At 40.1% G+C, this 25891-nt stretch overlaps 1 protein-coding gene across 2 annotated transcripts in view; it reads left to right on the top strand.

Annotated features, from left to right (window-relative positions):
* The window catches only part of MBOAT1 (membrane bound glycerophospholipid O-acyltransferase 1), a 336357-nt gene that overhangs the window by 293977 nt on the left and 16489 nt on the right, over positions 1-25891 (top strand). For both annotated transcript variants that reach the window (XR_016234204.1, XR_016234205.1), the window contains 2 exons: positions 11044-11316; positions 17493-17594. The gene's annotated coding sequence lies outside the window, so the exon portion shown is untranslated. The remainder of the gene's footprint in view (positions 1-11043; positions 11317-17492; positions 17595-25891) is intronic.

The following is a 25891-nucleotide window of genomic DNA, read 5'->3' as shown; positions in this document are numbered from 1 at the left end:
AATCCATGGAGTAAAAAACTGGGCTTAATTTTGGTACAGAGAAATTTTGAAAATCTTGCATGCAAGGGGCTTTCAGAATGTCTGTGGGAGAAGGCATATTAAGAAAATGCCTGTATGTGGACTTCAAAACATTTTTATACCAAAATAAGCTTATTTTAAAATTTCATTTTCCATGGACTTTTTGAAGCATCTTTATACAGTCCGGGGAGCTCTGTTGAGTGTATAAAATATTCAGTCATCATTATAATCAAGATAGAGAACATTCCATCATTCTCTTGTTCCCTCTTGTTGCTAACCCTTTCCCTCATCCTCAATGCTTGACAACCACTAATCCATCATCTGTTTCTTTAGTTCTGCTTTCAGGAATTTTGACCTTTCATTTACAGCATTATTTTTATTATGTGGTCTTCATCAGGACTATACAATATGCATGCCAATCTGTGCAAAAAATAAAAAGAAAAAAGAAAATAAGTAAATGGAAGATAATTTGAAAATGGAGAAAAAGGTTTAGACAGAGAAAAAAAGACCTATAGTTGGATGTTGGTGTCAGATATCTGTTTGGAAACCTTATTTGCCACGTTGGTGATCTGATCCATTATACCAATTGGCAACCTGCGAGGACATACAGCTACTTACACAACTCTCCAAAGTCTCAGAACTCAAGAGTAGTGAGAACAAAGCAGTGCGCCTCCTCTTCCACAAGAGCAGCCGCTATCCGAGGTGCTGAATCTGCATCCCACGTTAACACTTAATAAGATTTGGACTTGGATAACTTCTTTCTGACATCTTGCAAGTTTTCAGCTCTAGATGAAAGACAAGATTTTGGTGAAAATAATATAATGTGGGTATGGGCCCCTGCTAGAAGAGATGCTTTTGGAAAATTAAAAGAGACGTTTATTTTGATAATTTTCAAATAATTTGAATAAAATTCAAATAGTTTGATAAATTTCAAATAATTTAATTCAAATAATTAAAAATATTTTTTGGTCAGTTGGGAAGATGTATTTCATCCTCTACTTCTTCTGCCCTATCCATTTCTACAACTTTATGCTTTGCTTTGCTTCTTGGATTGGAGTAGTTGTAACTTTCCTCCTAGGTTTATTCCTGTGTGGAAGGTGCTCAGAGTTATATGTATTGAGATTTGAATTCTTATCTCAATTATGTCCCAACTAACTGGCTACATTTGTACTGTCTCTCAGGGCTTGACAGTAGGGTTGTCAGTGTTAGCAAGTAAAAAGATAAGATATTCAGTTACATTTGTGCATCAGGTAAACACTGAAGACATTTTAAATTATTAATATGTTCCTTACTAGATAATTTATTAAAATACCCTGCAATATGAAAATACCATTATATGTTAAGTACTTGCATTGGTTGCAAAGGTGCTCTTGATTTTTGAATACCTCCTAGTGACTTGGGAAAGCAAAAAGTACATAACCCTTGTGAAAGAGGTTATTTCTGAATTCTAAATATTGAAGGTAGCCTCAACCTGTGAAATCACCAAGTAGTACTGGTCCTTGGTCAAGGGGGAGTGAGAGAACAAAAGCAAGTGTCCACTTGGGCATATCGGGAGGGTTCCTCTGGAATTACTATATTTCCAGTGATGCTAAGGTTCACAAGTAGACAAATTATATTTACTTTTATTTCTCTGGTTGTTTGAGAGTTAATTTTGATCTCCTATTTGTTTTTTAAATCTTAACTGTATTTCAAAAAATTTTATTTATTTTCAATTTACTTGGAAGGCAGAGAGAGAGAGAGAGACAGATGGGGAGAGATCTGCCATCAACTGGTTCACTTCCTAATTGGTTCACTTCCAAGAGGCAGGGCTGGGCCAGACCAAAGCCAAGAGCCCAGAACGCAGCCCAGGCCTTCCATATGGGTGGCAGGGACCTCATTTCTTGAGCCATCATCATCTGCTGCATGCCAGGGTGTGCATTAGCAGGAAAATGGAATGAGAAGCAGAGCCAGAACTGGAACCTAGGCACTCTGATATGGAATGCAGGTGTCTCAAGTGGCAACTTAACAGCTGCACCAAATGCCCACCTTGTAATTGCTTATTTCCATTTAGAATGTCATTGCATGGAAAACAGATTCTTTTATTCTGTGCTGTGAACATGGAACTGTGAATTTTTATTTATTTATTCATCTTTATCCCACCTTAGGAAAGGTAAGTATTTAAAATGTGTTGTTGGCATCTGTGAGTAGCTAAATTTAGTTCTGATTTGTGATAGTGCTGTAGTGTAGTTTTTGCTCTTAATTTTGCAGCAGTTATTTGGCTATAATCTTGAGCAGACTGCCTGTGCTTTAAATGTCTCTGTGCATCTCACTACTATTCATAGTAATATGATAAGAGAAGAATGAACAATGGAAATGGACATTAGGTAATTATGGTTAATTCTCACTAAAGAGTAAGTTTAGCTCCAAGTTTTAGCTTTGCAGAAAATAGCTGTATTGAAAATTTTATAAGTTCACCTGTCCATCAAAAATCTAGTGAGTACAGATCAGAATAACAGATTAATGTTAAACATGATTTCTGAGTGGCAGGAAATTTTGTTCAAGATGGAACTGATGTCTTTTAGATGTGTGACTGACAGATTCATAATGGTACAGTGCATTCTCTCACTTCTCTCCTGTGTATATTGCTAAAAATCTGTTATAATAAAGGTAGTCACATTTCTTATAATGCACTGTTAACTGGTAATGTAATGGTGCAGTCTTTGAATAAGTAGTCAAGAAATATATTTTATATTGATTTTCTCTTGGTGTTGCTCCTGGTATTAGCTAAAAGGGGGTAAGTCACAAAATAAGATTATGATTTTCTGAGCATAGATAACTTCATACTTCTCATGAACAGAGTCAGCTAATAGAAACTGGCCTGCTAAATGTCATCTGCTATTTAAAAGCTGGGCATTTCTGGATCTGTGAAGGTCATAGCAGGAGATTGTTCCTGTAGAACAAGCTCAAAGACAGGACACCCAGAGAGGGTGGTTAGGGCAACAAGAGCAGTATATATGATTAGCACAGGAGGAGTGGACAGACTGGGCTGAGAGAAAGGTAGTTTTCTTGATGATACCCTAACCATCAAGATAATTTCAGTTATATCTTTTCATCTTCCTTTTACAAAATGGGGAAATTTTGAGCTAAGGTGGACTCTAACAATCCCCAAATCAACCACATCATCATCCTATGAAGAACCTAATATCCAGATGGCTTAGTCGAGCTACTCAGAGGCTTGTATAGTGTTTGGGTAGAGTTAAGATGGGGACCCAGTTCTGCAGATCACTAACTGTTAATGCTGCTGCAAATGTGGTTGAAAGGAATGAGCTAGGAGGCTGGGTGTGAGCCTCACTGGTACCATGTCTGAATCTGATGCCCTTTTCAGGTCACAGAAGTCCTTGAGTTCAGTTTCCTTATCTGTAAAATGGGAGTAAAATACTTACCTTTCTAGTTGTCAAGGATATAATGAGAGAATATAACATGACCCCCCAAAAAAGAGTATTTGGTTATTGGCATGTGATAGATTACCCCAAACTAAGCTGTTTGAAACATTTACTACTCCATGGATACCATGGATCTTCAATCTGTTTCCAGCTCTCTCTTGAGGCAGTCAAAGTCTCCACCAGAGCTGAGGGGTCTCCTCTGATGCCTTGACTTGGGGGTGTGGGATAGAGCTGCTTCTGGGCTCATCCTCACAATTGGCAGGACTTGGTTCTTTGCAGACTTCTGTGTGTGGACCTCAGTAGGACTGCGCACAGTGTGGCAGCTGCTCACAGGACAGCATTCCTCAGCGCTAGTGGATACAAAGCAGAGGAATTAGCAAGATGAAAGCAAGTCATTTGGGAACCTGATCTTAACAGTGACATCTTCACACATTTATGACTTTCTATCTGTGAGAAGCCAGTTAACGGGACTGGTATTGTGGCACAGAGGGTTAAGCTGTTGCTTGTAATGCTAGAATCCAATATAGGAGCACTGATTCAAGTTCTGCTACTCTGCTTCTAAATCAGCTCCCTGCTAATGTGTCTGAGAAGGCAGCAGAAGATGGCCCAAGTTCTTGGATCCCTGACATCCATGTGGGAGACAATGGACAGCGTTCCAGGCTCCTGGCTTCAACCTAGCCCAGCCCTGGCTGTTGTAACCATTTGGGGAGGCATCTAGTGGATGGGAAATCTCTTTGTCTCTCCCTCTCTATCACTCTGCCTTTCAAATAAATGAATAAATAAATCCTTAAAAAAAGAAGCCAGTCAGTAGGACCATCCCATACTCGGGGGCACAGAGGACACAAAGACCTGAGTCCCAGGAGGGGAGGACAACTGGGTGCTCTCTTAGAGGCTCCCACCACAAGTATTTTTCTCATTTTCATGGATGGTTATAGGGAAAGTATTACATAGTCAAAAAATATCTGATTTAATAAATGAAGGCTTTTACAAAAGAAGGTGGTATTAATATTCTCATTTGTAACTGTTGATTGACTCTCTGCCTCCGAAAGGGATTTGAGGTGACATTTATATCTACCTGCTTGCATATGTTATTCCTCCTGTTTAGAACGCCCTCCTTCTCAGCCTTTGTTCACCTGAGAACTGCTAAATCCACCCAAATCCTTCTGCAAATCCACCCAAATGTTACTGTGGTTACTCTGGGATAATATCCCTGTGGTCCAACAATTATACTTTCTGATGTGGATGTGGCCACAGGACACTAATATGAAATACAGATCATTTTCTCACTGTTTCCCACTCGGTGGAAGTGCTTGGCAGTCACTATAATGTGTCTCCTAAAGGAACAGTAATGAATGATTGTAGGCAAAGGATCTATGTCTCACTGGGTCATTTTATTTTGAAGATCAGACCTCCAATAATTTGGTAAAAGTTACTGGAATCTTTCCAGTCTTCTTCCTAAGGATGAAGAAGCATTTGAAAATCTTTGTTGTATGGACTATTTATCAAAGTAAGGGTAGAGGCTCACCTGTGCTACAAAGATTGGCAGGCTTTAAAAGACTAAATTCCTTTGAACAAATTGCATTTTAAACAAGACTATTCTCATAAAAAGTTTGAAAAGCCCCAGTCTGAAGGAACCTGGGAAGCTTTGTGTGACAGCATCTGTGTATGTATTATTTGTCTTTATATTGGCCATAATTTGTTATTATAACACTTTATAGATACTGATGATTGTAGGATGCACCATTATGTACTGTTACAAATGAAAAAAACTGTTACATTATATTTTTAAATTCCATTAATTGTAAGTTCCATGTCATTTCAAGGATGTTAAAATATGAGAAAGTCTCAGAATCAACGCAACATAACAAAATATGTTTTCTGACCTTACTATATCTGTAAGATAGCAACTCATAAATATATCTTATTGATTCATGCACTCATGCACCCAAACATTTATCCTTTCATGCATTCCACACATGCTTACTAAAGTGCTGTTGTGTGCCAGGCAGTGTGTTTGGCAGTGAGAATAAAATAGTGAAGGAGAAGTCTCTCATGGAGTTTATCCTCTGGGTGGAAAGACAGAAACCAAGCACACAAAGTAAATGTGTGCCTGCTGCTTAGGATATGCATGGTGAATGACAAAGAGAAGTAGATCTGTGGATGGAGCAAGTCGAAGGGATTGGAGAAGGTCTGAGGGTGCACCCCCTTCTGTGATGGTGTTGAGTAAGAGGAGAAGCAAGAAGCAATAGAGGGTGTGGCTGGTGTGTTAGCTGGGCTCACCCCATTGACTTCTTTAGGAATGTCCTCTTCTCAATTTAGTCAATTCCAGAACTGCACAACAGTTTATTGTCTTCAGTATCCAGTTGACTGGCTGTGGCCTGCAGAAGCCAGCTTTTGAACAGGTTAAAGCAATTGAGATGGATGCCTTAATGATCACAGAGCAATGGGAAGGTGGGCTAGCATTGCCACTCCCTCACAGGCAGCTTCTCAGCACCGGCCTTCACGCTGCATCTGCTCCCCTTCTCCCAACACTCTCTGGGGTTGAATTCCCTGTTTACTCGTGGGCTTAGCTGCCATCTGCCTGCGTCTGGACTGAACTGAATCCCCTGCATCATCAATGTCACTTTGAGATGAATTCTTTACAATCCTTAATGTGACAAACAGGATGGATCCCTCCCCACTACCTGCTCACTCACTGCAATTTCCCCTTACTCTGCTTCCCACCATGCATACAGTAAAGAAAAGGTGTTTCCTTGTGAACACTGCACAGTTACCCTCTGGTTAAGTGGGATGGTGGGATTCAGAGTCCACCTTCATTGTCCTTTTGTAAACTTGTCATGATAAAATTCTACAGCTTTGTCAGCTCCCTAAACGAACATCAATCTTTACTTTTGAGAATTTTGTACATAATGAAATTAATCTAGATGTCATTTGACAGTCTAAAACAAATGGTATTGTAAAAATGCTTAGCATGGACCAAGAATCTGAGTAAACTACCATCCCTCTAACAAAAATTCCTTGTAGAAGGAGAGTGGATCAATTTTCTCAGGGAAATTTGAAATAAAGGGTACTTTTCATCTTAAAAATGGAACTCAGGAGGTTGTTGAACTAAGTGTGCTGTGCATTCAGTATTCACAGGGTAAAACATAAAAGAAATAACATGGATTTTTTAAAAAGATATTTTCCACTGCTTGCTGCTTCTATCAAACCACCAGAGAGGTGATTTGAGAAGGGCATTGTGGAATAAAGACACTGTTCTGACAGCAAACATGAATGAAATAAAATTGGCCCAAGGCTTTGGTGCTGGCACCCACATGGAGAGCTGAGACACAGCAGCATGCTGGCTTACTGCACTAGAGAATAGAACTAGTGCAATTTTTAGGGGAGTGTGAAGCAAAGATGAAAGAGGAAACTATTAAAAACACGCATACATGTAGAGTTTAAAACAGACTTTTCAGGTTGCACGAATTCCTCCATTGCAAGAACTTACCCATTCACATAACAGGAGTACTGAAGTTCAGTTATAATCTTTTTGTCTCCATTGTCAAGGGAAGATTTGGAGATTTGGGACAGGGCCGGAATCAGCTGTGTCCTGATTTTTAAGAGTGGAGAGAAGAGAGAGAATGGAGGTCTCTGCTTGGGCATTGCTGAGATTCTCTCTGGCTTCTGGCTCAAACATAGATGATGCCTTGAAGCAAAGCCCAAACATGCTTGATTTTACTCTCCTGAGTAGCTTTTTATAAATATATTTTATTTGAAAAACAGACAGAGAGAGATTGAATGATTTCTCATCTGCTGGTTCACTCCGCAAATGACTGCAACAGCTGAGGCTGTTTCAGGCCAAAGCCGGGAGCCTAGAACTCAATCTTGGTCTCCCATGTGGGTGCCAGGGACCCAAGAAGTTGAGCTGTCACCTGCCGCCTCCCAGAATGTGCATTACCAGGAAGCTGAAATTGAAAGTGGAGCCAGGACTCGTACTAGGCACTCTGTTATGGGATGCAGCCATCACAAGCAGTGACTTAAACTAAATGCTGTACCAGACCCTCACCTCGTCTCCTGGGTGAGACGAGGAAGATTTTCCCTAAAAGTGAGGAAGGTGCTTAAAATGGCTTCTACTCAGTTAGGCATAAAAGAAAGACGGAAGGAATAAAAACAGCAGCAAGAGAAAAGAACAAGCTTACGTCAGACTTCCCAGGTAAGGTGTTTTTGACAAATTGTTAGACTCTAAGAAGAAAAAGAAACTCGGGCATTTTAACCCTGCTTTAAAAATGGTCCTTTGCCCAGTCTTTTTAGACAAACCACAAAATACTGAAGCAGAAGCCTGCAGAGCAGATTCCGAGTGCCTTTCCTGCATTATTAGAGGAGAACAAATCGCACAGCCTGGGGTGTTATGACCACACTAGGCGTGTACAGGGAAATATGGCTGCTAACCATTCCCACAGCTTGCTAATTGTTTTGCTCTCACTTGAGAAGCTGAAACAATGCAGGATGACTTTAGGAAAGATGCTTCTTGAATTTGTTTCCTGCTCTTTAAATCTCCAAATGAACAAACAAATGACGGCTATGTAAAAGCTCAAATTAAAAGTGCATTTTAATCTCATTCCTTAAATAATTAAATCCATCATTTATTTTTCTTCTTAATCAATGATTCAGCCTGGAAGGGAGACCACTTTAGGCATGTCTAGTATTGGTAATAACACGGAAATAATGTGGTGTTAAAAGCCTAGTTCTAGTTCTTATTAGCCATATGACCTTGGGCAAGACGCTTACAAAAATTCTTGAGCCTTGGGTTTTTATACATAAAAATGGAATTAATATCTATTTTTCAGGGTTATCATGAAGATTAAATGAGATGTGACCAATTGCTTAGCATAGTGCCTGGCACATGTTAGATACAAATGATTTCACTTCTGAGGAGTAAATATTTAGATAGATTTCATTTACCACAAAGGATCTATAAAAGAAAAATCAAAAGGATATAGGTTTTCAAGTTTTTCAAGTTCAAATATTTTCCCAATTACAGAAGTAATATTCTTACAAAAATTAAAAAAAAACAAAGAGAAAAGATTGTTATTCATAATCTCACCATCTTTAATATGTTTGTTAACAGTTATACATATTTATATATTCTTTTAAAGTCAACCAGCTCTTTAAGTGAAAGCAAAGCAAATAGAATCTGAATTCTATTTTTTTATTTTCTACATATAACCCATTAGCACTTCCTTTTATTATTTAAAACTCTTGACACATACTGTAAATTTTATTGGTTGAATATTCTATTAAATGTCTCAAAAACATATAGGAATTTTCAATATTTTGCTATTGAAGTTCACGTTAACATTAATATATACTTAGACTTTTCAAACAAATTGAAGGATTTTCCACAAGGAATTTCAGGATAAATGATATGAACATTTTTAAGAATTCTGAAGTATTATGCAACTGCTTTTCTATAGAATTGGGTAAATTTATATATCATTACTAATGGGAGAGTCTCAGCTTCTTTTCACATCAATTGATATTGAATATTATTAATAAAAATGGTATTTTGATGTTTAATTTTTATTTGTTACTGGTTGAACGAGTGGTCATTGAGACCCTCATATTTTCTTATCTATTTAAATGTATTCCCTCTAATTTCCACATGTAGAAGTTTGAAGAAAGATCCCTACCTTACACCTTATACAAAAATCAACTTAAAATCAATCAAGGATTTAAATTTAAGACTGCAACCATAAACTATTAGAGGAAAACAGGAGAAACACTTTTTCTTTTTCTTTCTTTTTTTTTTGTTTGTATAAGACCCTGAAGCACAGACAATAAAAGCAAAAATAGACCAATAGGATTACGTCAAATCAAGAAGCTTCTGTATTGCAAAGGAAACAAAGTGAAAAGACAACTGACAGAGTGGGAGAAAATATTTGCAAATTATGCATTTGATAAAAGATTAGTATCCAGAATATATAAGGAACCCAAGAAATTCAACAACAGCAAGACTAATAATCTAGTTAAGAAATGGTCAAAGGATATGAATATACAGTTTTCAAAAGAGGAAATACAAGTGGCCAACAGACTCATGAAAAAATGTTCAGGATCTCTAGCCATCAGGTAAATACTAATAAAAACCACAATCAGGTTTTAGCTCACTTCAATAAGAATAGCTACCATCCCAAAGTCAAAATACAACAAATGAAGGCAAAGCTATGAAGAAAAAGGTACCCTAAGAAAACTAACAGTAGACCTACCATATGATCCAGCTATTCCACTTCTAGAAATGTATCCAAAGACAATGAAATCAGCATATGAAAGTGCATATGAAGATACCTGCACTCCCATGTCTATTGCATCCCAATTCACAGTAGCACAATATGGAATCATCCTAGATGTTTATCAACTGATGACTGGATAAAGAAAATGTGGTATATATACATGAGGAAATATTACTCATCCATAAAAAGAATGAAATTCTAACATTTTCCAAAAAATGGAGGAAACTGGGCCGGTGCCATAGCTCACTAGCCTAATCCTCCGCCTGCAACGCCAGCACCCTGGGGTTCTAGTCCTGGTTGGGGCGCCGGATTCTGTCCCGGTTGCTCCTCTTCCAGTCCAGCTCTCTGCTGTGGCCCAGGAAGGCAGTGGAAGATGGCCCAAGTGCTTGGGCCCTGCACCTGCATGGGAGACCAGGAGGAAGCACCTGGCTCCTGGCTTCAGATCGGCACAGTGTGCCGGCCGTAGTGGGCATAACGGAAGGATGACCTCTCTCTCTCTGTCTGTCTGTCTCTCTCATTGTCCAGCTCTGCCTGTCAAAAAACAAAAAACAAACAAAAAAATGGAGGAAACTGGAGATTATTATGCTAAATGAAATAAACCAGACACAGAAAGACAAATTCTACATGTTTTCTGTTATATGTGGAAGTTAATATAGAGAGAATATAAAATATGCATGTCATCTTATTTGGTATATAGAGAAGTATATATTGTTCTCACTGAATCAAACCATCTACATAGCAATATATCTTTCTTTGTTCATTTTGTGATCATTGTCATGAATGACAATGATGTTATGTGATATTAATATCCCTGTTTTCAAGAAAAAATTGTATGTGTGTATATATATAATATTTACCTATTAAGTGAATAAAGCAAAATATTAAATGGTTAAATCTTAAAAATAATTAAAAATAAAGCATGTGATAGGTAAAACTGAAATAAAATGTACATCCTCTATAGAAAATATAAACACTTTCTCACTTTGCTGTGAGTATTTTTCTACTTTTACTTTTTTATAACATGGAAATTGTTCTACATTTTCAAAGTTGTATTTAGTCCTTTTTCATGTAGTTTCTTTTCTTTTGATGTTGCTCTTTAAGGTGGGTTCTGGGCTTTTTATTTATTTTTCTTTTGAAAATTTTTGCCACTCAAAGGATTTCTATTCTGTTCCAAAAGAGGATCTGTTATTTCCTTTTTGGATGACCCATGATAGGAATTGAAAGGTACAGTTTTGATGAAAAGATTACAAATGCCATTCTCAAACAGGATGAAGATGATGATTTTTATCTTTTTTTTAATCAAATGCTAACAAAATTTTATGCTGTGGTTTCAGGTTTGGAGAGAGTAGAATGAGTTGCTGGCCACAAATGGAATATTACAGTTAGAAGTTTTCCAGATGTGTGGGACAGTTACATGAGGAGCTACTGGAGACAACGATGCGGTGCAATAAGCAGAGGTGCTCCCAGGACTCAGCTACTCTGAAACAGTATTCCTCTGTGCTTTTGTCTGAACCTACCTGGGACAGATCCAACTGAATCTGGCACTAGGAACCTGTGATCAGCAAGAGAGATGGATGCTTTCTGAATAGAGAGAAATCTACAGAAATGTGAGTATTCTTTACATGGCCAGATAAACAGTATAAAACACCATGGAAATGAATGTGTAGCCAATTCTGTAACCTCTGCATTTGTTCATCTAAAATGTATACATGGCCAGACACTTGTGATAAGCATCAAGTTCTTAGGATACTTTCTGTGAAGCACTCAGTTATGGTAAAAACTCTCTTAGTAAGGTGAATTTGTTGGGAACTTTTTCAACCTTGTAAAGAGAGAGCATTGATGAAAAACCTACCACTTACTTCGTATATATGATCATGCCCATGGGATGTCCTTTGAAATCTACAGAATAGCTACTGGGACTAATGAGTGAGGATGGCAGGAAAAGGCCTGCCCGATTGTTGCATACCGTGCTAGACACTGGAATTTTTTGTTAAATGATGGGAACCAAGGGATGCTTCTAACCCCAGAGTGAAGGATCTGGATCTCATTTGAGAAAGTTTCCTCTGACAGGTGAGTGTAGACTGGACTGACTCTTAAAGTTAGGGGGCAAAGTGGCTGAGAGAATTCTTCAATAGTTAAAATGATGAGGCACTGAATGATGATGGGATGGCCAGAGAGCAGAGAGTGAACCTGAGACTCATTTAGGAGGCAAGAACATCTGACTAGGATGAATATGGGTGCAAGGGAGTAAGAGGAGTCAAGAACTGTGTTCAAGTTGTCTCAGCATGTTTGAAACCGAGTTTGCATCTGAGCAGTTTGAAAATGCCCAGTGAAAACAATGACATTTAACACTGAGTTGAGAAAGAGAAAATAAGCAAAAATTGAAGTTGTGTTTGATCAAATGAACAGAAACATATCACTTTTTTTTTTAACTCAAACCCGCAGGCTAGGATTATACTCTGTCAAATGTTTGCACTAAGTGATTATTTTCATGGCCTCATATTTTTGGTGAGAGGTGTTTTTTTTTTTTTTTTTTTTTTTTTTTTTTTTTTTTTTTTACATCTTCTTCACCCTCATCAAAAGTGATTTTAGATTAGAATGATTACATTCCACAAAGTTCCACTAACTAAAAATTGTTGTGTTTTCTTTCAGTAGGTCTCTGGGAAGCAGCTCTAAGTTTGAACCAATGGTAACCTACTCTGGAACTAATGCTACTTTCTAAAGATTAAGATCCACAGTGACCTAAAGTTTGAACATAATAGTTTCACATCTTAACTGTTTTCCTTTATGTTTTCAATTCCTTAATCTAAAGTGTGAAATATTAGCAGTGTGGGAAAAGACTTTTGGGTGAAAAATGTCTGTGCTTCCAGGAAAGCTTGCTGGTTTTCCTTTTCATTCCTGTTCATTTGGGAGTAGATATCAGTCCTTCTTGTTCTGTGGCTGTTATTTGAGGGCAAAAATACAAATAGCCAAGAATATATTTTAAAAACTGAAGAGCATCAAGACGTCACAGCCTGAGTTGGCCATAAAGATTTACAATTACATTTCCATCACAAAGACCCTGGCCCATCATATTTGGCCATCTCCAATTATGTTTTGATTTCTGTTTCTTTGGCGGGACAACACCCCAATTAGACAGATGAGCGTTCATTTCTGATTTTGGAGCCCATCCTGGCTGGCCTAGGTTACTCCAGGACTCCTGTGGTTTTTCTCAACTAAACTGTGCTGTGGTCATTTTATGATCTTGCCCTCCGTGAATCCTTTGCCTATGAGAAACTCCCCAGGTTAATACACTCACAGTAATTTAAGCCTGAATTTCCCAAATACTGACCAGGATTTTTTCCCTGCACCCTCTAGGTTGTCACTTCTGAATCCTCTTTATTCTGTGCTATGTAAATTGAGTGGTGGTGATGGAGGGATAGGGGTTATCAGGAATTCGGTCCTCTCCCAATAAATGTAACAATGGTCCAACTGCCTACTTTAGCTTCTGGTAGCAAACAGTATTCTTTAAAATATTACATTAGAGTCAAAGCTGGAGAATTATTATTATAGGAGCTAAGTTGTTACCGCAGATTTTGGCTTGCACAGAAAAAGAGCCATTTTCATTTGGAACTCACTTATTGCTAATCCAATATATAGCTCACCCTTCCACAATTGTATATTATGCTGTGTGTAGGTTCACTGTGTATCTTCAGTGAAGGAAACACAAAAGGAGAAATCACCAGATTTCTGCTGCTAGCAAGAAATGATACGTACGCACAAACAGGGCTTCCCTAGTATTTCCAACCACCCCAAGAAAAAAAATTAAAAGTGACACCATGGACAGATTTTCCTTTCTTCAGGATAAGAGCTGCATTTCATTACTCTAAAAACCCCCATTCATTTAAACAACACTCAATGCTTCCTGGTCTGGATATATAAAATTATTGGGTGGCCTCTGCTGGCCATTCATCTGAGACCCTGACATGCCACAGTCGATTTTTGAGAACTGCTCTGCCACTTAATGTGACAAACATCCAGCCTTGCCGTTTAAGGGATCTTTGAGAAAGGCCATCCCCACATGAAATGAATTTAACAGCAGCAATTTGTCATTTTGCCCTTCCTTTGCTGGGGAAAAAAAAATGCTAGTGATTTCTTTTGACTTAAACTGGGCATTCAAAAAGCTGTTTTTATTAATGAATCATATTAAGCCACCAGTGAAAGGCTCCCTGACTCTGTTTAAATAACAGGCTATGATTCCTCTCCCCTCGAGCTCCCCCCCACCCCCATTTGGCTCTGCTGCTATTAATTGAGGAGTTTCTTTGTTTCTTTCCTAATGAAGCCCACAGAACACATCTGTCAGGTGCCCGTATTCTTTGCCTGTCTATAGTATGTAATAGACCAGCTGGAGGCTATAATGCTACACAATACCCCTGGCCGTTACAGCAACTATTTATTCCTGGGCTTTTCCTCCGAAAGGGATTTGAAAAAAAAAAAGTCTGAAATTTGGGCCTAATTGCTATTTACCCAGCGATAGACACCTGTTCTAGCTGAGACATTGGCTCATGAATCCCACACCTGAGACCTTAGGGAGAGTGGAGGGGAAATTTCAAGCAGCTGCCAGTCCATTAGATGTAGAGAGCTTTAACTTTCAGGGTTTGTGTGTTTATATGTATACACATATATTTTAAGATACTGTATGTTTAGTATGCACACCCATAACCAGAGGGTATATATTAAAAGCTGTGTACTATTATTTCATGGTCAATTGCTTATCTGAAGGCTGTACACATACTGGCATACAGCTACAACTGTGAGTCCTTTAAAAATAATGCACCAAGACTGAATTCCATATCAATAACAGCCACATGTCCCTCAAAATATCCATTCTAGGTCTCAGGGGAAAACGGTCCCTTATTTAATCAAACATAACTTTTCTTGGGAAGATTCAACTTTGTCTTAGCCATTTTCTTTGTCAAATAGCTATGACTTCTCTCTTTTGATATGTTGAACTCAGTTTTCCTTTTATCTTGGTTAGAGTAGCGTATCTCTGGTTCTTTATTTTTTGAAGTCAGTAATGATATGTATCCCTTCTTGTTGGTTTGCCTTTACAATGCCTCTTTTGCCTATACATACCTGTAAAAGAGAACTAGACTCTGCTCAGGAAGACAACATTTACTTCTTGCGAAGAAATCAAATACAAAAACAAAAAGTAATTTACAATGGAGATCCTTTGTATTATAATAGATAGACTTAACATATTATACATGTAAAGTAGTAGTTAGAAATTTGAGTTTAATAAAAGGCTGTTAGATTGCAAAAGTACTGCCTTGCATTCATCAGAGAATGAAAGTTACAGGAATAGATGTCTATGTGTGTACACAGATACGTGCATGTGTATGTGTGTGTGCATGTATGTTTTACCTGATGTCACATGTTCAAATTCCATTACCTTTTTTTCTTGCCTGAGGTATAAGGGAAGATTGGGAGTAGAGAGATTTAGCGGAAGCTCATTGGCAACAAAACAATATTGCCCTGCACTTCTATCCAGGCTCTAATCAGAAGACATTCCTGCTGCAGAGAAGTAGAGAGGAGGGCTGGTGGGAACTCAGGGCTTAGATGGGGAAGGAGGAGAAAAGAGTGACAGGCCTTTTTTCTTGTGATGTCTTTCATATATTTTTTCTAGTTGGTGGGACTTCTGAGCCTTTTGATGGATGCCCTATTGGCACTGCTGGAACAGTCTCCCATTTACTTACTGCTAGGGGAAATTTGGCCTTTCTCAGCAAATGAAATAAATGCCACCTAATTTGTTACCAAACCAGAAAATTATTTATTATTTCTCCCAAAGGATACATGAGCTGTATTCAATACTGGTGTGAGAATTCACAAAACAAAAGGGTGAAAGGAGACCCAAATAGAGTACGCAAATGCAAGTCATAAATAAAAATTATCTGAGCGTTATTAATTGTATGTGCAGTGCATGCACACACACACTCACACCACACACTGGCTAAGAAATTCCCTTTGGTCTCATCTGAAACCAGAGATGACCAAGGAGCCAGAGCCTTAGGATTAGCTGGGGCTGCAGGGAGAGGTGGACAGTGTTCACACACAAATGAGTGCCTTGCCTCAGGGCTCACACAGTTGGAGAGAGCTGATGCCGAGACAGAAATTCATTTCCCATGAGGAAGGGGAGAAGTGTGCAGGGAGCTCAGGGTCACACCAGAACAGGTGATAATGAAATTAGAGTTAATGAAGGCTGGAAGAAACTAAGGCCAGATGGGTTGGTGAAACTGTTATCTGAGATGCATGAAAACCAGACACAGCATTGCAGCGTGAGAGAAAACAATGGTTGGAGGCACACAATGGAAAATGCCTGGGAAATATAAGAATCCTATCCTACTCTCTGAAGCAGGTCATCTCTTGGCTTCTATGTTGCAGTATTTTTTTTAAAAGGTTTGTTTCTTTATTTGAAATGCAGCATGACAGAGAGGGTGAGGAGAGAGAGAGAAAGGAGAGGCCCATCATCTGCTGGTTCACTTCCCAAATGTCCCTAGTTGCCAGGTCTGATACTGGGCCAGGTTGAAACCAGGAGCCAGGAACTCCATCTGTCTCCTACATGGGTAACAGGAGTCCAAGTATTTGGGTAACCTTCTCCTGCCTTCCCAGGAGCATTGCAGGGAGCTGGATTGGGAAGTGGAGCAGCTGGGACTTGAACCAGTGCTTGATATGGGATGCTGGTGTTCAGGCTGTGACTTCAACCACTGGGCTAGGAGTTGGAGTATGTGATGAGGGAAAGATGCATAATGCCTGTGGGTCTGTTTCCTCTCTGGGATAATGGAGGCAATGCCTACCTTATTTTCTTGAGAAGACTAAATAAGGTACTGTTTGTAGGACTCATAATGAAGGCAAACATAGTTGATATTGAATACATGGTAACATCATTGTATTTCTTTATGAGCAATAAGGCCATTCTTATTTATATGACAATAAAGGCAATCTAATTTGTCTATGCCTGTAGTTGTGGGCTCTCTAGAACACTAAGAGTGAAAATGCCACACCAGAAATGAGAAATGAGACATTAGTATATCTTGCTGTTCTTAGTAGGTTTTTATACCTGCAGTATATTATGAAAGATAGGGATTTTGTCAGAGGGAGGCAATAAATGAAGTGATACAGAGGTAACCCACAGGAAAGTGTTGAAATACAGCATTTATGCCATAGCAAGGATCAATGCTGCTCCTATAATGAAGTGTATCTTGAACTTGATACAGGTATAGATTGAGACAGCTAAGGCAGGTGTTTCCTCCCAAAGCACCCTATGCACAATGCCAGCCTATTTACTGTGGGGGGGGGCAGTGGGGGATTTTGTGGGTCATTTCTTGAATGAACCCTTCTTTCTCTGGGGTGTGATTCATTTGCCAGGTCACTTGCAGGAGGACTAAATAGTGGTCTGCAATGGGAAATTAAATAGTGGTCTACAATGGGAAATTAAAACAGAACCAGCATAAAGTTGTGTTCCTCCTCACAGACTGTATCAGACGCAAGGCTGTGAACATTACTGAGTGAACTGTAACAAGCATCTTTTCTGGACAGAAAGATTAAAGGTGCAGAGCTGAAGGGCACCTGGTATAGTGAGCAAGCAACCTTGAGGATGTTGGCTCCAGTTCACGCCATCAGCCAGAGCTTCTCCCAATACACATGCCACACAGCCACGTGCAGGCTTGCACAGTAGCTGTGCCTATCCCTTCCTGAACCCAAGTGTCTGTGCTTCACTTCATTCATGGGGATTGCTTTTTCTCAGGAGTCTCTTTGGCAAGGCCCCCTCCAGCAAGAGTCTGATCTCCAATTTGAGACAAAGCTCAAGATATTTGTCTTCAAAATCACAGAGCCCAGGGAAATCCAGGTACGTTCATGGCCGCTGTTCTGGCTATTCTGAAACACTAGAGTCTGTGATATAGAAGATACTTCTGGAGCAGCCTGTGATATTTGGAAGCTGGTCTATCCAGAACTGCAACTGGGCTTGCAGGGCAGGTGTCCCCTGATTCCTCCTGCCACCTGTGGTCGATAGATATGATAGCAGCCACCAATGAATGATATCCCCTCTGTCCACGCACTGTTACAGTGGGACAGTGCAGCTCCTGCCATTGAGAGGTCAGGGCTGTTTTTTTACTCCTTTGACTTTGATCTGGCCTTGTGACTTCTTTTGATCCACAAAAATGTGTTCCAGGGGGAGTTGTGCTAATTCTGCAGCCCAAGCTCTCACTGTTGCCCTGCTGGAACTAGATTACGTTAGGGAGGAGCTGGATCCAGTGAGGGATGATGTGGAGGACTGAGATACCCAGCTGGCCACCAGCATCAGCTGCCAGACCCGGAAGGGAGCCCATCTTCACCCTCCAGCTTGAGCTCAACATCCAAATGACCACAGCCAACTCTGTAGCCATTTTTTCATTAAGGAAAAAAACTACCAAGATTCAGCCAACACTCAAAAGCTATAAAGATTGCACCCTCCCTGGATAATAATTTCCTTTCCGTTTAATCTGGTACAGATCATAAAGAAAGCAGTATAGTGCTTCAGTGATGAAGTGGATAGATTGTGGAAGCTGATATGGAAGAGTTGGATGCAAATAACATCAGGCCATTCATCTTGTTATCAAGTTGTATTTTGACTTTTTCTCACCTTGATATTTGCTCACCCACTTCACTCATTTCAAATAGACACCTTTACATTTGATTTCTACTGCAAACATTTATGTTCATATATTGAAATATAGTCTACACTTTCTTCTTTTAAAATTTGCTTTTATTGGGGCCAGCGCTGTGGCACAGTGGGTTAACTCCCTGGTCTGAAGCGCCGGCATCCAATATGGGTGAGGGTTGTAGTCCCAGCTGCTCCACTTCTGATCCAGCTCTCTGCTATGGCCTGGGTAAGCAGTAGAAGATGGCCCAAGTCCTTTGGCCCCTGCACCTGTGTAGGAGACCCGGAAGAAGCTCCTGGCTCCTGGCTTCGGATTGGCACAGCTCCAGTCGTTGTGGCTTTCTGGGGAGTGAACCAGCGGATGGAAGACCTCTTTCTCTGTCTCTACCTCTCTCTGTAACTCTGTCTTTCAAATAAATAAAAAAATCTTTAAAAATTGTTTTTATTTATGTGAAATACAGAGAGAGAGAGACTAAGATATCTTCCATCTGCTGGTTCACTCCCCAAATACCTGCAACAGCTAGGGCTGGGCCAGGCCAAATTCAGGAGCCTAGAACTCAATTTTGGTCCTTCAAGTGGGTGATGGTGACCTAAGTATAGGAGTCATTTCCTGCTCTCTACCAGAATGCACAGAAGTAGGAAGCTATAATTGGAAGTGGACTCAAGACTTCAACCCATGGCTGGCGCCGTGGCTCAATAGGCTAATCCTCCACCTGCGGCACCTGCACACCAGGTTCTAGTCCCAGTTGGGGCGCCAGATTCTATCCCGGTTGCTCCTCTTCCTGTCCAGCTCTCTGCTGTGGCCCGGCAGTGCAGTGGAGGATGGCCCAGGTCCTTGGGCCCTGCACCCACATGGGGGACCAGGAGAAGCACCTGGCTCCTGGCTTTGGATCAGCGTGATGCGCCAGCCACAGCAGCCATTGGGGGGTGAACCAACAGAAAAAGGAAGACCTTTCTCTTTGTCTCTCACTGTCCACTCTGCCTGTCAAAAAAAAAAAAAAAAAAAAAAAGACTTTAACCCAGGAACTCTAACATGGGATGTGGGTATCCCAACTGGGATCTTAGCCATTGCCCCAAATGCCTACTCTACACTTTTAATTTCTTTCTAAAATAAATGTGTTTGTTGTTTTAACAATGCCTATATGAGGGTATTTCAAAAACTTCATGGAAAATAGAATTAAATGGTAAGTTTATTTTGGTGCAAAATTTTTGATTTTCATGCATATTTGTTTCATAATACATGTTTTTCATGAATTGTTTTGCATGTTCTCATGGTAGATAGGCAAGCTGTCACCATATTGATTGTACACTGAAGACACAGAGTTGCATAGCCTGGGCATGGATTGGAGTGTGGTGGGACAGTCCTGACTAGCAAAGCTTTGGTAGGAAGAGCCCTCATTGCCTCCCTGTTAGTTTTAGGTGGGAGTCTAAGACAGATTGTGCAAGTTCTAGATGGGGGCAGAACACTGGAGGGACTGCAGTGGGGGAATTTTCTTTATGTCAAGGGAAACAAATTCCCATAGAAGCATTCCAGAAGCTCTTCGCAATGATGGTGGTAGAGAAAGATTTCTGAGCACTGGGGAGAATTTTAATTAGGCTGCTATGGCTACCCACAGATAGCATCAAACGACTTCCACTTGGCTGCCTAGCTGGAGAATGACGGCTCTGGATGTGATCAAAGCCCCCCTGAGTTCTCAGGGGTCCCCCTCGAATCCAGCTCGTCGTAGCTCATTTCGATGCTGTGCCGTGTTTGGCAGAGCTCCGGAGTTGCTTTTCCTCCCAGCGCTTAACCTCTTTCCTCCTAAGATACAAATGTCAATATTGGATTTAGTCTGGTTGAATGGATGTGTCAGAGGGGAGATTAGTGACTGGCAGCCACAATAGGGTTTTTCAATTGGCAAAAGTAAATTTCTCACAGATGAATCAAAACAGTTTGAGGTGGAAAAGAAGCCGGGAAGAAAACCTTGCCAAATTTAGTCATGATGCCTCATTAAATGGATCTGAAGACTTCAGCATGGGTATTTCATCCAGAAGCTACTGGATTCATCCAGCAGGAGGCTAAACAAGGGAGGGGAAAGGGCATCAGCATCAATATTGCCAACCAGGCTATTTTGGTGAAAAGTTTTGGTCTATTGTCTCTTTTTCTATCAAGAAGCCATCTACAGCTTTACTTCAAATGAGGGGAAGGTCTAGCATGTTGGAACAATCCTTAGACCATTGAACATTATAAATTCAAATGGTGGAAAGTTTTTTTTTTTTTTTGGTTGCTACATTAGCAGTCTTAAAAATTGGTTGTGCTCTTCACTTTACTGTTTGTTTGCTTTGCAAGCTTTTGAACAGTCATGCACCCCTTCTTTGACTGCTTGGAAATGAATGCAGGTGATTCCTACCACAGAATATCCCTTTTTTTTTTTTGACAGGCAGAGTTAGACAGTGAGAGAGAGACAGAGACAGAGAGAAAGGTCTTCCTTCCGTTGGTTCACTCCCCAGTTGGCCGATACTGGCGGTGCACTGTGCCAATCCAAAGCCAGGAGCCAGGTGCTTCCTCCTGATCTCCCATGTGGGTGCAGGGCCCAAGCACTTGGGCCATTCTGGGCCACAACAGAGAGCTGGACTGGAAGAGGAGCAACCGGGACAGAATCCGGCTCCCTGACTGGGACTAGAACCCTGGGTACCGGCGCTGCAGGTGGAGGATTAGTCTAGTGAGCTGCGGTGCTGGCCAGAATCTCCTTTCTTACCCAATTCACACTTCTTGTAATAATTGGTAAGATCCATGCTTCTGTGGTCATGTTTACATTTCAAGTCATTTTAGGCAATTATATGCACATCTATTTCAGGCAACTGGTATTCTTCCTGGAAGGGGACTAGAATGACAATTTATTGATCATTTATTAAAGCAGTCCTGAGTTACCCTATCTAGCTTTAGCAAAACACATTAATGGTCAAAGTTTCCTGAAGGAAACTTAAAGTTTGGGAAAATGATGCAGAAGTGCCATCTTATTTCACAGTCAACACGAAGATTCCAGAGAGCTAAACAAAATTACTTAGAAAGGTGGCCTCCAAATCCTAAGGAAACATCATTTACAGACATGATCTGCTTCATTTAAATCTTCTAAATGTGAAACTTTTGCCAACTGGCTGAAGAAGACAGTCAATTTGTTGAAGTTTCACCTTAGAACTTAGAAATGGCCCTGGGTGGTTCCCCAAGTTGTCTATTCCACAAGATAAAAGAAGTTTCTATTTTGTAGGACACATGAAAAAAGCTTCAATTTTTGTACTTATAAGGAATTATTAGGCTGCAAGAGTTAGGATTAGATTTGGTCACATGTAACAAGGTCCCGCCAACAATAGTGTCTGGAGCAAACAAGGCCCATTTTCTCACATGGAGTCAGTACAGGGCTTCTGCAGTGAGAGACTGATGAGGCAGCTCCACATTTAATCAGGACCCTTGTGCCTGCTGTTTTGGCATCCCGCCACCTTACCCTGGCACTTTAACAAGCCACCAGTTACTTGCAATCCTAAAGGTTTTAAGATGCTCACAATTTTGAATAAGTAGGGGAGTAGAAATTTAACTAGAATGAATAAATATAAATAAGAAATAAGGTAGATTTATTCTTTCTAGAGTTTAGGAAGAGTGAAGTCAAGGGAAAAAAAATGTGCGTGTGCTGGAATAGTAGTGCTTCCACCCCTACCCTTGCTCTCCTTTCTTTCTGAGTTAGCAGGTTAGTAAGCTCAGGTGCTCTCTGCAGTGTTGTTTCAATCTCCCCCTCCTTGCCTTTCCCTTCTTCACTTCTTTTATACCACTGCCCCAACACTGACCCCTCTTGAACCATTGCAGAAAATTTGGAAGTGGTGTTCTCCTCCAGCTTTTCCAAAGCATGGCCCTCGTCTTGCCATTTTCCCTTGAACACTCAGCAGTTCTCATTGGAAATTGGATAGACTTGGAACTCCTTAGCCAGAATCTAAGGCTCTTTGGTCTTTCCAGTGTTTCCTACAAAGACTGTTCTCTGTCCCCAGCTAAATTATTCACTTTACATCCCTTGTGCTCTGTGCTTTTATGTCTTGATGTATTTTTGTTTTGTTTTGTTTTCTTTCTAAAGATTTATTTTATTTATTTGAAAGAGTTACAGAGAGAGGTAGAGACAGGGAGAGAGGTCTTCCATCTGCTGGTTCACTCCCCAGATGGCCGTTGTGGCCAGAGCTGTGCCGATCTGAAGCCAGGAGCCAGGAGCTTCTTCCCGGCCTCCCACATGGGTGCAGGGGCCCAAGGACTTGGGCTATCTTCTACTGTTTTCCCATGCCATAGCAGAGAGTTGGATCAGAAGAGGGGCAGCTGGGACTAGAACTGCCGCCCATATTGGATGCTGCCACTTCAGGCCAGGGCTTTAATCCACTGTGCCACAGTGCCGGCCCCTTGATGTATATTCTTCATCCTCCCTATAATGCCTATTATATTCATGTTAAGAAATCAGTAATGAATTTAGCCTGGTGGTAAAGATGCTGGTAAAGATGCCTGTGTCCCACACCAGAGTACCTGGATTCAATTCATCATTCTGGCTTCAGTTCATCCTGACTGCAGCTTCCTGCCAGTGCTGATCCTGGGAAGCAGTGATAGCTCATACTAATTGAATTCCCACCACCTATTTGGGAGACCTGGATTTAATTCCAGCTGTAGTCATTGTCATCATTTGGGGAAAGAACGAGCAAAAGGAAACTCTCTACATGTCTGTCTCTTTCTGCTTTTAAAATAAATTAATTAAAAAAAGAATCAGAGCAAGCATTTGGTGCAGTAGCTAAGACACCTCTTGGGATGACTTCATTCCATATTGGAATGCCTGGTAGTTGAATCCTTGTGGAAGACCTGGGTTGAGTTTTACACTTGACTTTAACCTGGCCCTTTCCTGGCTGTTGTGGACATATAGGGAGCAAACCAGCAGATAAAAGCTCATGCTCTCTCTCTCTGTCTCTCCCTTTCAAATAAATAATAAAATAGTTTAAAAGATAATCTATCCATTCTTCCACTTCATACCCATTAGGATGGTTACTATAACATCAATAACAAAAACCAGCAAAAAAGTAGATAATAACAAATATTGATGAGGATGTAGAAACATTGAAATCTTTGTACACTGCTGGTGGGAGTGTAAAATGGCACCATTTTAATAAAAAATAGTGTGGCTATTCTTCAAAAAATAGAAATAAAATTACCATATGATTCAGCAATTCTATTCTTGGGTGTATATGCAAAAGAATCAAAAGTGGGCACTTGAAGAGATTTTTGTCAAATAGCCTTATTTGCAATAGCCAAAAAGTAGAAGCAATCCAAATGTTCATAAACAGATGAATAGATTAATGAATAGTCTATGTACATACAATGGAATATTATTTAGCATTTATTTTTTCCTCTATTTTAAAGAAAGTTTTATTTAATAAATACAAATTTCATAGGTACAGCTTTAAGAACATAGTGGTTCTTCCCCCCATACCTGACCTCCCAACCCCACTCCCATCCTACTTCCTACACCTTCTCCCATCCTATTCTTAATTAAAATTCATTTTTAATTATCTTTATATACAGAAAACCAACTGTATACTAAGTAAAGATTTCCACAATTTGCACCCACACAGACATACAACATATAAAGTACTATTTGAAGACAAGTTTTACAGTTAATTCTCATAGTACAACTCATTAAGGACAGAGGTCCAACATGGGGAGCAAGTGCACAGTGACTCCTGTTGTTGATTTCACAATGGACACTCATATTTATGACATCAGTGATCACCCAAGGCTCTTGCCATGAGCTGCCAAGGCTAGCCTTTTGAGTCCACAAACTCTATCAGTCTTTAGATAAGGCCATAAGCAATGTGAAAGCTCTCTCCTCCCTTCAGAGAAAAGTACCTCCTTCTTTGATGGCCCCTTCTTTCCAGTGGGATCTCACAGAGATTCTCCATGCAGGTCATTTTTTGCCACAGTGTCTTGGATTTCCATGCCTGAAATGCTCTCATGGGCTTTTTAGCCAGATCTGAATGCTTTAAGGGCTGATTTTGAGGTAAGAGTGCTATTTAGGGTGTTTGTCATTCTACGAGTCTGCTGTGTGGCCTGCTTCCCATGTTGGATCATTCTCTCCTTTTTAATTCTGTTTATTGTTGTTAGCAGAAACTTGGTCTTATTTATGTGATCCCTTTGACACATATTCCTATCTATATGAAAGTTACTCACTTAAAATGATTACTTTAACTAGCAAGATGATTACTTTAACTAGCAAGATGGCATAAGTAACACCAAGCTTAATGGGATTTGGAGTCCCATGGCAAGTTTTTAGCTTTACCCTTAGGGGTAAGTCTGTGGGAACATGTGCTGAACTGTACCTCTCCTCCCTCTCTTATTCTCACTCTTATTTTTTACTGGGATCAATTTTCAATTGGATTTAAACACCTATGAATAATTCTGTACTGAGTTTTTATTTGTTCTATTGAATTTTTTAAAAAAAGATTTGTTTATTTGAAAGTCAGAGTTACACAGAAAGAGGATATGCAGAGAGAGAGAGAGAGAGAGAGAGGTCTTTGATCCACTGGTTCACTCCCCAAATGGCTGCAATGGCTGGAGCTGTGCCAATCCGAAGCCAGGAGCTAAGAGCTTCTTCTGGGTCTCCCACGTGGGTGCAGGTGCCCAAAGACTTGGGCCATTCTCCACTGCCTTTCCAGGCCATAGCAGAGAGCTGGATAGGAAGTGGAGCAACTGGGTCTCAAACCAGTGCCCATATGGGATGCTGGCACTTCAGGCCAGGGCGTTAACCCGCTGCACCACAGTGCTGGCCCCTCTATTGAATTCTTCATTTCATTTTGATTTCTCTTTAAGATCTCAATTTCATGGGAAAATTTTTCTTTCATGTCCTATCCAGACTTCAGTAGTTCGTGCATTTGCTTTGATTACTTCTATGTAATCTTATGATCAATTTTTTAAATTCTATTTCTTGCATTTCTTCTATCTCATTGTCTTCACACTCTAGTATTGTAGTGTCATGTTCTTTTGAGGGTGTCATGTTGTCTTCCTTAATTCTTGAATTGGTGCATTTGTTATTCAGCATTTGTGGAGATACTCATTGGTTTCATTGTTTTTTTTTGGCTGTGGCAGCTTTTATCTTTACACTATGATTCTGTAGATAAGTGGAATGTCTGCTTTCAGTGACTCTCTAGAGGCTTGTATTGGTTGTGGCCAGAGATCTCTGTTCAGTTCTCCAGGGTTAAGGGTGTGCCTAAAGTTACACCCAGGTTTGGTGTGGTAATTCTTCTCTTTTTTAATCAGAAAAGAGTTTTATTCTCCTCAGCTGAGCTTCTCTCCTCAATGGAGACCAGTGCCTGAGCATTAGCCCCAGTGGGTATAATACTAGTTTGCTCTGTTCCAAGGACCACACAAAGGATCTGTGCAGTCCTCAGTGTAAATTCAGATTCCCCAGCAATGTCTCTCACTAGGTAACTAGGAAACCCCAAGCTTGTGGAGT

The sequence above is a fragment of the Oryctolagus cuniculus genome, chromosome 5 (assembly GCF_051225735.1).
Source record: "Oryctolagus cuniculus isolate XC-2025 breed Fujian yellow rabbit chromosome 5, ASM5122573v1, whole genome shotgun sequence".
Lineage (NCBI taxonomy): Eukaryota > Metazoa > Chordata > Mammalia > Lagomorpha > Leporidae > Oryctolagus > Oryctolagus cuniculus.
The sequence above is the reverse complement of the archived record's forward strand: the minus strand, read 5'-3'. Positions and strand labels throughout refer to the sequence as shown.